Source organism: Citrus sinensis, chromosome 3 (assembly GCF_022201045.2).
Source record: "Citrus sinensis cultivar Valencia sweet orange chromosome 3, DVS_A1.0, whole genome shotgun sequence".
Classification (NCBI taxonomy): Eukaryota; Viridiplantae; Streptophyta; class Magnoliopsida; order Sapindales; family Rutaceae; genus Citrus; species Citrus sinensis.
Window position 1 is genome coordinate 17,993,208 of NC_068558.1, and position 18,217 is coordinate 18,011,424.

The following is an 18,217-nucleotide window of genomic DNA, read 5'->3' on the forward strand; positions in this document are numbered from 1 at the left end:
AAGTTTAAAAATGAGGAGGATAAAATTGAAATTAAATAATATGTAAGGGTAATTTAGTAATTTAATATATAGCTAATTAAGAAAAATTTTTGCTTACCTGCTAAAGCCCGACTCCAAAGTGTTACTACTGAAAATGAGGGGATGATATATGGAAAAAAGAAGCTTCATTTTAAATTAATGCACAAAAACAATTTAAAGATTTAAGAGATCTAATTTGTCGTTTCATTTCACTAAAATGTATTGATAGATAAAATTAGCCATTAGGTGTGTCTTATCCTAAAATTAATCTTTCACGAAGTCCTTAGAAACAATAAAATACTATTACATAGCCCGGAAAGCGTTTGTATTAAGTTATAGAATTAGGTGTCTCTTACACATATGTCTTCCCTGAATAAAAGCGTTCGTATTAAGTTATGAAATGGTGGATTATTATGCCAAACAAACGGCTCTTTCCCTTTCAAAATTATTAAGTTATGAAATGGTGGATTATTATACCAAACAAACGGCTCTATCCCTTTCAAAATTATTGGACGTATTTTTCAAGGAAACCTCCTCTATCTTTCTTCCAATTAATGTCCAGTTAAGACTTCCGTGGGTCCAATTAATGTCAATCGTTTTTGAATGTGTACAGGATAACAACTTGAAGACTTGAGAGGGCCAGCGTTAATTCAAAGTCAAGACTAGGCTATTACCCTGCAGGATTCTTGATAGTGAGGTGAAAAAAAAAAGGGTTGAAAGAGATTAGGATTTAACGCTGAGTTTAGTTTTTATTGGCCACTAAGTTAATTATTAAAATTTATTTTGTGCTTTTTCTTTCATTTATCTTACATAACAATTATTTATTGAGATTCTTGTCCAATTGAAAGATATTAGATAAAAGGTTATTAAAACTTTAGTTATTTTTGTGTATAAAACAAAAACTTTGGTTATTTAGTTTCAAAAGAAAAAAAATCGAGACTTTGAGTTGCTTTGGAACAAATTATATTTGAAATTGAAAAGAAGAAGAAAAAAACCATACAACGAGAAAGAGAAAATATAAATGGGGTTAATTCTAATAATATGTCCTTAAATATAATTGTATATAATAGGGGTTTTATAAGATTAATGAAGAGGTGATCCAACATTTTCACAATTTGTTTTCAATTTTTATTCATCACCCCGATGCCCCAATTTATTTTCGTTATTATGTAGGTGTGGTGTTACTAGAAATCAAATGCTGCCTTTTTTTTCTTTTTTCTTTTTTCTTTTCTTTTCCTCTCCTCTCCTCACTTATAGTGGAATATGGAGAATTAAACAAAACCAATTCCCAATCAACGTTAACATACGTTATATAATATATTACACATTACAATTATTTGTATTTGAACTAAACTCAAAAATCCAAACTCGAAACAAAAATTGGGTAGCCGCTTGCTGGATTTTGTATGGAACTTAGAGGAGAAACTTGGTAATGAAGTGTGTGGAGGTGCGGAGACAACAGTCAGTAGGCGGTAGCAGCAGATCTGGTCGTGGTCCTCACAGAGCAGTAGATCGGCTGGCGGTTGGCGTCGGCGGTGATTGTGGCGAGCGTGTGTTGGTTGCGGCTGTGTGTGTGTGTGTGTGTGTGTTTCTACTTGTGTTGAGTGTTGACTTGAGGGTGGGGAAGTGACCCATGAGGCGTGAAGGAGGGGAGTAGAGGCTGGAGTGCGCTGTGTGGTCTCTCGTTGAGGTTTGAGGGGGAGGTAGTGAGGCGTGAGGGAGGGGAATGAGGCTGCTGGGTACGGCTGGGTGCGCTGAGTGTGTGGTCTACTAGTTTTATGCCTCTATCTCTACTCGTTTTCTGCCTCCATCTCCGTGATGTGTGTCGTATACGTGTGTGGTGTGTGAGGCTATGTAGTGTGTGGTCTGTGCTCTGCAGCGTCACTAGTGCTTGAGTGCTTGTTGTTGGATGCATGTGTGTTGTATCAGTGTGGGTTGTTCACTTTCTTCTTTAAGCCAACCCATTCAGGTTATCGAATTGGATCAGATTTCACCCGATCCGATCGGGTTGGCAACATTTGATCCGATCGGATATTATGGTCAATCCGATCCGATCTGAACCTAATTTTTTTCGGATCGAATCGGGTTGGATTGGTTATTTTGCCCACCCCTACTGCCCACTGTCCCCCCTTGCCTCCTCACCATACAAATAACAATTGAAAATTAGGCCAATTAAATTAAAGGCAAGACGGGATGGAAATATGGAATCGTTAATTATTATACCCATGACCCCTCTAATTAATGGTTATTTCCCTTTTGATATTATTGTACGTGTTTGAAAGGAAACCTCATCTATCTTCCTTCCAATTAAGACTATTGTATGTCCAATTAATGTAAATTGTTTTTGAACGTGTAGAGGATAACATGACAATGCGGAGACATTTAAAGTTGATTGATAGAAGGAAAAAATTTCCTAAATAATGAAGTTAATTGAAAAAATTTTAAATTAACAAAACTAGAGTTTTAGATCTTTTTATATAATAACTTTAACTATAATAAAATTCTCCTAATCTGAATAAAAAATCCAAAACAAACAGTGCTCAAATATGTTATTTAGGAAAAAAAGATAAAACTTTTAGAAGAAATAAGAAAAAATGGACGAATATCTTAAAAACGAAAAATGATAAGGAAAGAAACAAATTTCTAGGCTCAAGTAAGGCCCAAAATGGCATAAGCTTTATAAGCTTGATTTGTCTTCTCGTAAACTTTAAAACGATATATTATACACTCAAAACGGATACATATGGCCTAAATTACGCCCTTTGGAAAGTACCCTTCTCATCCCACACGCCCATCATACATTAGTCCCTCTCACTTGGAAAAGAACTCGCCATCGAGTTTGACTCGTACAACGCCTCATCATCTAAATGATATTTAAACAGATCAGCCATATTGAATGTGTAAGAGATCTTCTAGTTGTCCGGTAGTTGGAGAACATAAGCATTATTATTAATCTTCCTTGCCACACGAAATGGTCCATACTTGATGTGGACTTGCATCACTTTCCCGTGTCGATGCCTGTTCGCATCGACCTTGTACATAGCATTTGCAACCTCCAAATGAGCTCGTACCTTGGCATGAATCTGTAGAGCCCTTTCTTTTCTACCACATTATTCACTATTTTTTATACGAACCCCATCAAGAACTAACACGACCCTAATCAATTTAGTTCCTAAGATCGAATCTAAACCAGGAATTGAATGGAACCCCGACCCAATGCTTAATGAAAGCACAAACCTTGGTATGTGAAGACGCCACAATCAGCTATGGATGGTCTGATTGATAAGTCAAGAGTTTGAACGTCACGGAAATTCGATAAGTTCAAAGAGTTTGTAAAGAACCAAAGAGAATTAACTCTCTCACCAATTGCATCAAAATTTATCTCTGCTTAATGGATACGAATACATTATATGGGGCTGGTTACAAGAATTTTTGGAAATAAATCCTAAGCCAAAAATCAAATCTGAATATGAATATAAACAAATAGGAAAGAATATAAATCAAATTAGAATCCTAATCTAAGTAAATAGGAAAGAATATAAATCAAATCAGGATCCTAATTGGCTTAAATGTCTTACATCAATTAAAATGGAAACTAGGCCATTAAAATAGAAATAATTGATTTGTTTCCTTAATAGCCTCCTCAAGAAACGAGAAAATATCTGAAAAAAAAGAAAAATAATATATTTTCCCGCCATAATGTGCAAGCCAACTCCTTATTTCATGGAAATAATTATTTGGAAACTTCAAGAGCCTAAATCATCCATTTATCACGATTCCTTCAACGGGCCTCCATGAATTTGATTAAGCCCAAGTTGCTTGAATCAATCCATTACGCGCTTCTTTGAATTTCTTTGCTCAATCTCTTGTAACAGGTCCGACGGGAACTTGACTAGGATCTGAATATGCCTCATCCCATGTGTTTGTGATAGTTTTATCCTTAATCTCATCATTCCCCTCCTTTTGAAGAGGATTTGTCCTCAAATCATCACCTACATCAAAAGAACTCAAATCAGAAACATGAAAAGTAGCACTTACATTGTACTCACCAGGAAAATCCAGTTTCTAGGCATTGTTATTGATCCGTTCCAAAACTTGGAATGGGCCATCCCCTCGAGGTAATAACTTAGATTTCCTTTGTTTAAGAAATCGTTCCTTGTGCATGCGTAACCACACCTAATCGTCGGGTTCAAAGACTAGCTTATGTCGCCCTTTGTTAGCTTGTTTAGCATATTGCTCAATTATCCGCTCAATGTTGAACTTCGCCTTTTCATGTATCTGTTTAACAATTTCAGCCTTTTTCTTGCCATCTAAGTTAACACGATAAAAAATAGGTAATGGAGTTAAATCCAATGGGGTTAAAGGATTAAAACCATAAACAATTTCAAATGGTGAATACTTAGTAGAAGAATGAACAGAACGATTATAAGCAAACTCAACCTGTGGTAAACAATGTTCCCAAGTTTTGATGTTCTTTTTAATGATAGCTCGCAACAAAGTAGATAAAGTTCTATTCAGACCTTCTGTTTGACCATCAGTTTGTGGGTGAAAACAACAACTAAGTTCCTAACTTAGCCCATAATATTTTCCAAAAGTAACTTAAAAACTTAACATCCATATCAGAAACAATTGTCCTGAGCATACCATGCAACCTTACAATCTCCCTAAAGAATAGGTCAGTGACATTATAAGCATCATCCGTTTTGTGACATGGAATAAAATGTGTCATATTTGAAAATTTATTTACAACCACAAAAATTGAGTCTTTCCCTTGTTTAGACCTAGGTAAACCTAGTACAAAATCCATCGAAACATCAGTCCAAGGTGCACTAGGTATTGGAAAAGGGGTGTATAAGCCATAAGGTTGCACTTTCGATTTGGCTTGCCTATAAGTGACACATTTACTACAAAGTCTTTCAACATCTCGTTTCATATGTGGCCAATAGAAGTGTTCCTGTCAAAATGCTAGAGTCTTTACAACTCCAAAATGCCTTATTAACCCTCCTCCATGGGATTCTCTCACTAACAAATCTCTCAAAGAACGGTTAGGCACACATAATTTATTCTCCTGAAATAAATAGTCATCATGCCTAAAGTATTTACTGACTGTGGACTTTTCACAAGCTTGGTATTCAACATTAAAATCATGGTCATCAGCATACAATTCCTTAATATGTTCAAAACTAAGTAGTTTAGCATTAAGTGTTGATATTAAGACATACCTGCGGGAAAGCGCATATGCAACAATATTTTTTTACCTTACTTGTAACGAATGACATATGGAAATGTCTATGAATTTTACCCATCGAACATGCCTCTTGTTCAGCTTGTGTTGGCCTTTAAGGTGTTTTGAGGACTTATGATCGGTGTGAATCATGAACTCCTTAGGCTATAGGTAGTGCTGCGACATTTCTAACGCTCGAACCAGCGCATACAACTCCTTATCATAAGTAGGGTAGTTTAACTTTGCCCTACTCAGGTTTTCACTAACGTAAGCAATTGGTCGTCCCTCCTACATTAGGACTGCACCAATACCAATCCTGAGGCATCGCATTCAATTTCAAATGTTTTATTAAAGTTAGGCAAAGAGAATAATGGAGCATTTGTTAGCTTTTGCTTGATCATTTGAAATGTCTCTTGTGCTTCTCCCCACTTGAATCCAACATTTTGTTTTATTACTTTAGTAAGCAGTGCGGCTAGTGTGCTAAAGTCTTTCATAAATCATTGGTAGAAACTAACGAGCACATGAAAGCTTCTCACATTACTTACACTTGTGGGACTCGGCCAGTCTTGGATTGCACATACCTTTTCCTCATCAACTTGTATACCATGTGCACTGACAATAAATTCTAGAAACACACATTTATTTTCTAAGCATGTCTAAAAAAAATTTCAAATGTATTACATGATCGTTTATGTTTTTGCTATAAATGAGGATATCATCAAAATAAACAACAACAAACTTGTCAATAAAAGATCGCAAGACATGATTCATAAGTCTCATAAAAGTGCTCGGGGCATTAGTTAAACCAAAATGCATGACTAATCATTCATATAAACCATATTTTGTTTTAATGGCAGTTTTCTATTCATCTTCTTCTTTCATTCTAATATGATGATATCCACTTTTCAAATCAATTTTGGAAAATACACAAGACTCATGTAATTCATCAAGCATATCATCTAACCTAGTAATGAGATGTCGATGCTTTACCGTTGTGTTGTTGATGGCTCGACAATCAACACACATCCTCCACATCTCATCCTTCTTAGGAACTAATAAAACGGGAATTGCACATGGACTCACGCTTTCTCTCACGTACCCTTTTTTCCATTAATTCATTAACCTGCCTTTAAAGTTCCTTGGTCTCCTCCAGGTTGCTCCTATAGGCTGGTCTATTTGGAATGGCTGTACCGGGCACAAAATCAATCTGATGCTTAATCCCTTGGATTGGAAGTAAACCATGTGGTGCTTCCTCAGGAAAGATATCCTCATACTCCTGTAAACGAGAAGTAATAGAACTAGGCAAGGTATGGTCAAATTCGTTAGTGCTTAAAAATGTCTCTTTGTACAAAACTACAATCATCGACTGATGTAAAAACAATGCTTTTTTAATCTCATTGGCTCTCGCGTAGAAATTCTTTTGTTTTCCATCTGATTTTCGCTCAATGGGCGCATTTTTCTTTGGTTTTTCTCTCACATTTTACTCTGCCTCTTTTTGAATTTCACTATCTTTTTCTCTCATTTTCTTTTGCTCACTCTCTCTTTGTAAGCTCACTTGGTCTCCATAAACCTACTTTGGTGTCAATGGAACAAGAGTGATGTTGTATTAATTAAATACAAATGAATAATTATTGGTGAAGCCATCATGCTTCACACGTCTGTCGAATTGCCAAGGCCACCCAAGTAATAAGTGTCTAGCCTGCATTGGCATTATATCACAAAGCACCTTATCTTCATACTTTCCAATCCGAAAGTCACTAGTAACTACTTGTTCACTTGCACCTCACCACTGTCATTTAACCATTGTAATTTATATGACCGTGGGTGTTTAAGTGTCGGAAGCCCTAACTTCTCTACCATGATAGTACTAGCAACATTAGTACAACTTCCTCCATCAATAATCATACTACATACTTTGTCTTGAGCATAGCACCTAGTATGGAAAATGTTTTCCCGTTGCACTGCTTCGTCTTCCTTTACTTGTACACTCAAACCTCTCCTCGCTACTAAAGTCAATTCCCCAGGGGCTATTGTTGTGAAAATTTTAATATACTCGCAAGCGCACGAATCTAGAAATAAAATAGTGGTAACGAGGTCGATCCCACAGGAAATGTTATAAATTGAAAAGTCTAATTTAAATCTAAAATTAATATTAATCATAACCTAGTTGAGCAAATTGAGTTTTAAAAGAAATTAAACTAATTAAACTAACAAAGCAATTAAAGTAAATGAGATTTCAATAAGACAAAAATTACCAAGGTTTCAAAATCTACCACTATTCAACTAGTAATTATCTAATTATTAATTAATCCCCAATTTTAGAGTGACAACTCGAAATTAATCTATGTCATCTCATGGATATAACAATTAAGCCCAAATAAAATTAATCTTGTGTAGGTTCTTTTTCTGCTTAATAGTGTGATATTTAAGCGTCCCATATAAACATATTGAATAACAAAGAGTCAAAGTTTCCTAAGTACTCTGTGTAAACAATTTAATGAAAGACATAGAATCAAAGATAATCATGTATAAACTTTATAGATGCAAGCATAGATTTAATCGAATAGTAATCCTAACAATCAACAATGCATGACAGAATTGATGAAAAGATTTTAATAACATCTAACTAATCATGTGAAATAAAAACCATAATCATCAAAGAATATATATAGGGAATTAATTAAATAAAAAGATAATTATTTCATTGAATAGGGTTTCATTCTTAACCTCAGCATAAGAAAATTAGCTAGACATACTTGAATTGGGAGCAACAAAAGAAATAAAATCAGCCATGGAAAAAGTAAATTGCTTCAGCTCTTCCTTTTCCTCTCTGCCGAAGCATTTGCTTCCTTTTTCTTCCTCTGGCGGCTGCCCTTCTCCAAAAACCAAAAGCTTGCTTTTATATTACTCTTTAAAATGGGCCCCACTGACCTTGTTATTTCTTAAGCCAAAAGGCTTGGCCTTTTAATTTTCTTTGCTCTCACTCACGTGCTCACCAATTAAGCTTGCACTAGGATTCTTTTTTCCACTTATGAAAGCCAAGTGTGGGTCCTTTTAAGTTGCTTTCCATGCATTACAATGCTATGCACGTCCAGCTCACTTGAAAAATTGAAATTCTTTTTGAGTGCAAATTACTCCTGGCTTTACATGCTATAAACTCTTAATTGTGTCACGGCTTTGATTGATGCTTTCCCAAACTTGTTATTCTTTATGGACTTTTCATTCTTAATCTCCAATTAATTCCCTATTCAATAAAACAATTCAATTAATTAAAAATAACAAATAAAAATAACTAGCAATTATATAATTAAGGGTAAAATATGTATATAAATTATGCTCATCAGCTATATACTCTTCGTATTTAACGTCCTCTAATGGTGGCATCTCATTTTCTTCCGTTTCATCTTCAGTTACAATCTTACCATTGTCTCACAACATCATAACTCTCTTATTCACACATTCACTTGCGATATGCTTGTTGTCTTGATATTTAAAACAGTTAATGTCACAATTCCTAATAGTAAGAGGCACGGTGTTACCTTGTGAATTGTGCTTGGAGGGCTCAGATCTTAGCTTAGGTGCAATAGATGCTTGTAGCCTCTCATCTCGTTTCACACATAGCTCGACTTCCAATGAGTGGAACTCAAGCTTGGGGCTGCACAGGTGTTACCCCTCCTGTTGAGTTGCTGCTCAATCTTGATGGCTTTGTGTACCATCTCATAAATCTTCACATAATGTTGAAACTCAACCTTATCTGGTCTATCATCCTCCACATTTGCTCTAATCATGACAATCTCCATTTCATTATAATAATCCTTCACGCTTCGGCTACCATGTGTAAGATTTGTAATTTTTTGTACAAGTCTCAATAATAGTGGTTAGGTACAAAATGTCTTCGCATCAATGATTTCATTTCATCCCATATCTCAACTGGACATTCTCTATTTCGCCTCTTACTTATAACAAGTTTATCCCACTAAGTAATAACATAGTCAGAAAACTCAATCACAACCAATTTTACCTTTTTTGCCTCTGAATAATTGTGGCAATCAAATATGAACTCCTTTTTCTTCTTCCATTCAAGGTATGCTTCTGGGTCGGATTTTCTTTGAAAAGATGGGATCTTTATCATTATGCCACTCAATCCATTATCTCTATTCCTAACTCTCCTACCTCGTCCATTTCTCCTATAGCTACCCACTAGGTCATTCCCTTCATCATACCCATCCCTATAATAGTCATCAATCTCTCTTCTAGCTGGAGATCTTTCTCTTCTACTTGCTTGGGGAACATGTTGTGGCTGCCCTGCACGTGTGTTCTCTACTTGATCCAAACACTCGTGTATGAGCTCTAATTCAGCTCTCATCATCCTTCTTATCAAATGATAGGAACCTCGTGTGTTCTCCACTTGGTTGCCCTGCACGTCTGTTCTCCACTGGGTTGCCCTGCACGTGTGTTCTCCACTTGGTTGCGATGCACGTATGTTCTCCACTTGGTGCTTAGGCTTTGATACCAAATGATAGGAACCCCGTCAAGAACTAACGCGCCCCTAATCAATTTAGTCCCCAAGATCGAATCTAAACCAGGAATTGAATGGAACCTCGACCCAATGCTTAATGAAAGCACGAACCTTGGTATGTGAAGATGCCACAATCAACTATGGATGGTCTGATTGATAAGTCAAGAGTTTGAACGCCATGGAAATCTGATAAGTTCAAAAAGTTTGTAAAGAATCAAAGAGAATTAACTCTCTCACCAATTGCATCAAAACTTATCTTTATTTATTAGATACAAGTACATTATACAGGGTTGGTTACAAGAATTTTTGAAAATAAATCCTAAACCAAAAATCAAATCTGAATCGGAATCTAAACAAATAGGAAAAAATCTAAATCAAATCAGATTCCTAATCTAAGCAAATAGGAAAGAATCTAAATCAAATCATAATCATAATCTAAGTAAATAGGAAAGAATCTAAATCAAATCAAGATCCTAATTGGCTTAAATGTCTTACATCAATTAAAATAGAAACTAGATGATTAACATAGATATAACTGATTTGTTTCCCTAATAGCCTCCTCAAGAAACGGGAAAGTATCTGAAAAAAAGGAAAATAATATATTTTTCCGCTATAATGTGCAAGCCAACTCCCTATTTCATGGAAGTGTTTATTTGGAAACTTTAAGAGCTTGAATCATGCATTTATCATGTGCGATTCCTTCAACAGGCCTCCACGAATTTGATTGAGCCCAAGTTACTTGAATCAATCTATTAAGTGCTTCTTTGAATTTCTTTGCTTGAGCTCTTGTAACGGGTCCGCCGGAACTTGAGTAGGATCTGAATATGCCTCATCTCATGTGCTTATGATAGTTTTATCCTTAATCTCATTAATTTTACTCCCTCAAACTGCTATGGGCATGATAGCCAGATCATAAACATGGCATGGGGAACAAGTGTAGACAATCTTATAAAAGGTCTTACCACCATGTTATTGCAAGCAAACTTGACTTGAGGCAAGATAGCTTCCCAATTCTATTGCTTGTCACCATAAACACAGCACAACATATTGACCAGAGTGCGATTGACCACCTCTATTTGACCATTTGTTTGCAAATGAAAAGCACTACTAAACTGTACTGAATTTATCCTATAGATGATGCCAAAACTTGCTGATAAACTTCACATCCATGTCAGAAGTAATAGTCTTTAGCATACCATGCAAACTTACCACTTCTTCAGAGAACAAATGTGCAACTAAAGCAGCATCTTCAGTATTCTTACAAGCAATAAAATGCACAATCTTTGAAAACATATTGATCACAACCTATCAATATGTTCCCTTAAAAACTTTGAGGCATATATAACTAATTAGATTTGAACAGATACCCATCTTGAATAAGGAATTCTTTTACATTTTGATGATTAATACACCAATCTTAAATATGCGCAAAGTTTTCCTCCTTAGCGTACAACTCCCTCAAGCATTCAAAACCAGTAACTTCAATGACGAGAACCGTAAAGTAGCTTGCCTACTAAGTGCATCTGCTATCTTATTCTATTGCCCAAATTTATACTTCACAATAAAAGTGAGCTTTTACGTATAGCTCACCCATCTTGCATGCATCTTGCTCAGATGTTGTTGGTGTTAAAGTACTTGATTGCTTGATGGTCACTATAAGGTACAAACTCTTTGCAAATCAAGTAACGTTCTTATGACTTCAACACTCTGAGGATTGCATAAAATTCTTAGTCGTAAGTAGACCATTTATGTCATGTTTTATTTAACTTCTCACTTATATACATAAGTGGTCGTCTCTCTTGAGAAAGAACAGCCCCAATACCATTACCATAAGCATCACATTCAACCTCAAACAACTTGATGAAGTTTGGTAAGGCTAACATAGGAGTAGTAAAAAAATTCTCTTTTAATAAAGGAAAACTCGCACTTCGCAATAAGTGGGGCTATGGTACTAAAACTACAAATAAATATCTTATAAAACATCGTCAACCAATGAAAACTCCTAACTTCACCTACTGTCTTCGGCATAGGCCATTCTTTAATGGCTTGTATCCTCGACTCAATAGCTCCAATCATATCTACATCAGTTATAAAACCAAAAATTCCACATTACTCTACAGAAAGCTACATCTTTAGATTAATGTAAAGTTTATTTTTTTGCAACATCTTTATAATCATTCTCAAATGTTCTAGGTGTGCCACCACATCAACAGAATAAACTAAGATACTGTCAAAATTCACTACAATAAATTTACAGGAAAAAGGCTTAAAACTTGATTCATTTAGTGCATAAAAGTGCTTGACACATTAGACAATTAGAATGGCATAAAAAACCACTCATACAACCCTTCGTTTATTTTAAATATTGTCTTCCACTCACCGTCAGGCCTAATTTTGATATTGTGATATCCATTACGCAAATATATCTTTGAGAAAACTCGAGCATCATTTAGTTGGTCTAATAACTCTTGAAACGTAGAATAGGAAATCGATACTTCACTATAATATGGTTAATTAGCCTACTGTCTGTACATATATGCCAACTCTCATCCTTTTTTGGTACCAACAAAGTTAGTATAGTACATGAACTCATGCTCTCATGAATGAAACCTTTCCCTAACAATTCATCAACCTGCCCTTGTAAGATCACATGCTTGTGAGGGCTCATACAATAATGGGGCAAGTTAGGAAAACTTGCACCATATCTCATAAAGGTGGCAGCCCGTCTAACAACTTTAGTGATCTAATATCAACAAACTCAATTAATAATGGCCGTACTTTTTTCAAAAACAATCTTCACCTTTAATTCTTCTTTTTTCTCTAGCTTCTAGCAATCATCGCAATCATCTTCTTGATGATTTTTAACAACCTTAGTATTCCTCTTTTTGTTCGTTAAAGGCATCAACGAACCTTTTTGTTATTCCACCAAAACTCATACATATTATCCTCTCTTCTATACTGTATCAACATCAAATTGCTAAAGTTTACTAAATAATAGATGGCACGCATCCATATTCTTTACATCGCACAACACATCACTCTTATAAATCTTCCCAATGGAGAAAAGAACACAACATACCTTTATTACTTGCATTTCTATCTTTTTATTTATCAATCGTATTCTGTCAGATACTGGATTTTTTTGGTTAAAAGTCCTATCATGTCAAATAGCACCTTTGAAAATATGTTCTCGCTACTGCCACTATTAATTATAATGTTGCACACCTTGTCATTGATAATGCCATATGTTTTAAAAACTTATTGCGCTGATTATCCTCTTTAAATTTCAATGCTAATAAAATCTTCTATATAATACAATTTAGTCTCTCCTTCATTTGCTTCAAACTCTAAAGCTTCTTCGTCATCCCCATTCTCAATGTCGTTCAACTTTGTCTTGCTGACTTTAGCCTCTACTAAATTCAAATTTTTAAGATGATAGTCACTTGATCGATGGCCTGGCTCCCTACACTTCAAACACTTGTTTAGCATAGGCTTCACTATAAGTGATTGTATCTACTATCTCATCTTATATCTCTTGTTTTAATCTACCAATATATTTCGTAACTATTCAAAATTATGGCTCATCCATATTATTTTTAGTGTGTAGACGATAAAATTCCTTTATGTATTCATCGGCATTGTGATTTCCTTACCTTCAGTTTTGATATTTAAAATATAGTTGCTACCAGTAATCTACTGGCAGGAAATACTCTCTCATCATCCTCTGCATTCTAGGCCACAATTTCATAATTTTTTTTGCAACTTTTCTTTAGTTTTGTATGTATTGCCATCATGCAGAAGCTACGAAAGCTTAACTCACTTCTCTTGAGGAATCTCTATATACTCGAAAAAATTATCCACTTGTGATATCCAGTCTAAAAATTTTTCAACATGCCTCCCACAAAAAAAAATCCAGAATATTAACATTAATCTTGTAATCTGAACTCTTTTTGCGCCCCTATCATCCTCTACATATTCTTCTTCTTCTTAATCGTTTCTTAGCTCCTTACGCACACGTATTGGTTTTCATCACGCAGGGCCTAAATTTTGAGGTACTACTTCACCATTGATGCCTTGAGGTTTTATTTCATGACCAATCGCTTGAGGTATCTCCATGTAGTTGTAATCTTCAGGTTGTACACCACGATTGACTCTTTGAAGTAATTCCTTGTGATTAAATTTTTGTTGTTGACCTCTTTTTCTGTTTTTGTTCAAGCAAAACTTAAGACTCATGATTGTCTCGCTCTATCGCCACCAATCTCGAGTTATAAGCTTCCTCAATTGCTTTCAAGGTTGCTTCTCTAGCCGCCCGTCTGACAGCCTCCACAGTCCTTGCCTGCATCCCTTTATTAACATGTATTTGTCTATAATGATGATTTTGATGATAACAAATAAGATTAAGAATGATTAAATTTTTAAAAACTCAAATTATTTTTCATACATTTTAAATAAATCATTATTTTCATATAATAAAGGTTTAATATTCAAAGGTAAAGTGATTTCATGAAATTGGTTGTTTTTCAAGTTCATGGTCTAATTGAAAAAAATTTGAGAACTTTAAAATCAACAAGTATTGCTTAAAATTCTAGAAATGGACTTGTTTGAAAAGTATCATAAAGTTATGGGCCATAGTATAAGTACAAAAAGTTTTGGGGCAAAAATATAATTTTAGAAAATAGTTTCATTGTAGTAGTCACTGTAGCAAACAGCTAACCGACAAAAGAAAAAAAATTCAAGATTAGCCTCTAGACACTAACGGCAAACCGACTTCTTGAAAACGGTAAACCGACATCTTCTTTGCAAGTCACCGGACGATAACGGCGATCCGAAATTTCAATAACGGTGATCCGACAATTTGAAATTCTTTCCAATGGTAACTTGCTCAAGTTAAAACGGAAATTCGACTTCTATATAACGCCGATCCGACTTGGAGCAAATTATCTGTAACGGCTATTTTTCAGCTCAAACTATAAAAAGGCTCACTTAAACACAAACAATGGAGATTCCAACTACTATCATTGAGCAAACTATTGAGCATACAACTTTCATTGAGCTTTAAATTCTTGTATTCATCTCAATTATTCACATATTAGGATTTCATTTGTAATCAAACACATTGTGTGAGAGAGATTTATTTGTAATCCTTTTTGTAAAATCAAGTTGAGAGGTTGTAAGTGTTGGGATACACTTGGGTTAAGAGATTATGGATAATCTCTTATTGTAAAGGTCTATTTGAAGGAAAACATTTGTCCATGAGGTTCCTAAAATCGCAACTTTTGTGCAGTAAAAATAAAACGGACGGCGGAAGCTCTAGAAACCTCGGATCGGTTTCATTCAAAAAAGAAAATCAAGAGGAAAGATTGAAGTTTAATTACCTCACTTGCAGTTTCAAAAACGACTTCGTGAGGTAGGAGAAAACGACTGAAAACAGCAAGCAACGAACACTGTCCAGAAAATACAGCTCAGCACGAACAGCTTCTGTTTTGCCACGATCTGAGATCCTTAAAGCACCCCAATTGTGATGCCTCTAATTAGTCCACACTTAGAAATGTTCTAGGAGTTCAGAGCATTTGGAATCTCGAAATTTCGTTTAGAAATGAGAGAGATAATGAAGAAACATGAATGCTAGTTCATGATGATTCATCCCACCAAATAAAGCTACCATTATCTCTAATAATGGCACCAAACATTATCATGTGCTAGACCCACCCACTTAGCTATTATTTATTGAAAGTGATCTTATCACTTAAATAAATTATTTAATCAAATAAATAAATAGCTAAATTAATTAATTTCGCAATTAATTAATTAACCCCATTTTGATCAAATCAAATGGTTAAATGTGGGCTCATTTTGTGACATGTTCTAATGCTTTCTCTTAATCCATATTAGATCCAATAAAAGCCCAAAATTCTAAACCCAAAATTGGTCTAGAAGTTCATAATCATATATGAACCCGAACATGTACAAAATGGTCATTTTACGTGCTCGATATTACATAATGTTTAATGGAGGATTTACGAAATTTATTTTGTTCCTTAAACTATTTATGGAACATCTAAATTTCTATCTTAAATCATATTTAAGATATATTTATAAATATATTCATTCTCAATGAATTATAATATAAATATTGAATTTCCTAAAATTAGGAAATTTAACTTCTCATTTTCTAGTAACTCCTTTTTCATTTCTATTTAGTGTGTGACCTTTTAGGTTCTTAGTTATAAGGTAGTAGAACTATTTTAATAATAACTCTTTATTCATTAAATGATGCTAAACTCTTTAGTCATCAATTAGAACTTTTCTAATGACCTTAAGATGCATTGCTAATACGCTTTACCAATATTGATCTTAAGGTTTCTACAAGTCATGAGTGACACCTAGCAGTATATCACAACTATCCAAATAACAAGAATTGTTGGATCTATAGAACCTATTCCATTGTATCTCTATGTCTTGGTCTCTTCATCATCCATGTCCAAAGAAAAGCACGGCTTATGGTTTATTATGTTAAGCACTTATGCTTTATCTCAAAATAAATCTAAATGAACTTGACATGAAAATATAATTTGAACTCCTTCAAATATATTTCACCTTAGCCAAGGATTTCTCATGCCAATTCATATCATCTCATAGGGACATCCTTTTTGTATATTACAAAGTGATGAATTCCATATTGGCCATACACTTGTCTTCATACATAGCCAACCATGACAGTTATTGCTAGATCTCTTCCGTGATTAGGAATCAATCATTATGCTTTCACATATCAGAGATGTCTATGTATAAGACATATGTTATGCCTCAGGTCTAAAGACCATTACTAAACATAGTGTCTAATACAATGTATAATAAGCCATTAACACTCAAAACCATATGGCTTACTATATTTGGTCAAGTTCAGTAAACTCGTTCTCTCAACAAGTACCTATGTGTTTGACTTGACATCTCATGTCAATGATATGAAACTCACCATCCATTTTAGTATCACATTCCATAAGGAGTCATAACACATACTAGTGTTTATAGGAATTTATAATGTCCAATCATAAATCCACCACTAGGAACTATTTTAGAAGTATAGTACAAAGGATGCACGTTTCATATTCTTGACGAACTCAAGAATGTGTTCCTTAACTATTTTACTTCTTGGACTATATTCATTCAATTAATTTATGAATATTGATAACTATGCCATTTTATAAATATCAAAATGCTATTCAAATACAATAATTCCCTAAGCAAACAAACACCATTTGATTGGCCTTTAAGGCATATTACTAACAATCTCCCACTTGCACTAAAGCCAATCGCTATGGTATCTCATACCCATCTTCTCAAGATGACGATCTAACTGTTGTTGAGTAAGTGCTTTAGTCAGAGGATCCGCAGTGTTATTCGCGAAGGCTACTTTCTGCATAGTGATATCACTCCTTCCAATGATTTCTCTAATAATGTGATATCTTCTCTCAATGTGTTTGGACTTCTGGTGAGACCTTGGTTCCTTAGCTTGTGCTATAGCTCCATTGTTGTCACAATATAATGAGATTGGCAATGCAATGGTTGGAACCACTCCAAGTTGTTGAATAAACTTCCGTATCCAAACAGCTTCTTTTGCTGCATCTGATGCAGCTATATATTCTGCTTCAGTGGTAGAATCTGCAGTAGTTGCTTGCTTAGAACTTTTCCAGCTTACTGCTCCACCATTGATAGTGAATAAAAATCCTGATGTAGATTTTCTATCATCTACATCTGACTGGAAATCTGAATCTGTGAAGCCTTCAATTTTTAGCTCACCTTCTCCATATGTTAAGAACAAATCTTTAGTTCTTCTTAAGTACTTAAAGATATTCTTAACTGCGGTCCAATGTTCCTCACCCGGATTACTCTGGTATCTGCTAGTGACACTCACTGCATGAGTTATATCTGGTCTAGTACATAGCATAGCATACATAAGACTTCCAATTGCAGAAGCATATGGAATCTTATTCATTCGCTCTCTCTCATCATAAGTTTTAGGACTCATGCTTTTAGAGAGATGAATTCCATGTCTGAAGGGTATAAAACCCCTTTTGGAATCCCACATATTAAATTTCTTTAATATCTTTTCTATGTACTTAGCTTGACATAGACCTATTAATCTTCTGGATCTATCTCTATAAATCCTGATTCCCAAGATATACATTGCATCTCCTAGGTCTTTCATGGAGAAGTTTTGAGAAAGCCAAATTTTGACAGAAGACATTTGTCCAATGTCATTTCCTATAAGCAATATTTCATCCACATATAGCACAAGGAAAGTTATTGCACTCCCACTGACCCTTTTATAAACACATGGTTCATTCTCATTCTTGATGAAACCAAATGACTTGATTGCATCATCAAATCGGATGTTCCAGCTCCTGGAGGCTTGTTTTAGCCCATAAATGGACTTTCTTAGCTTTCATACTTTA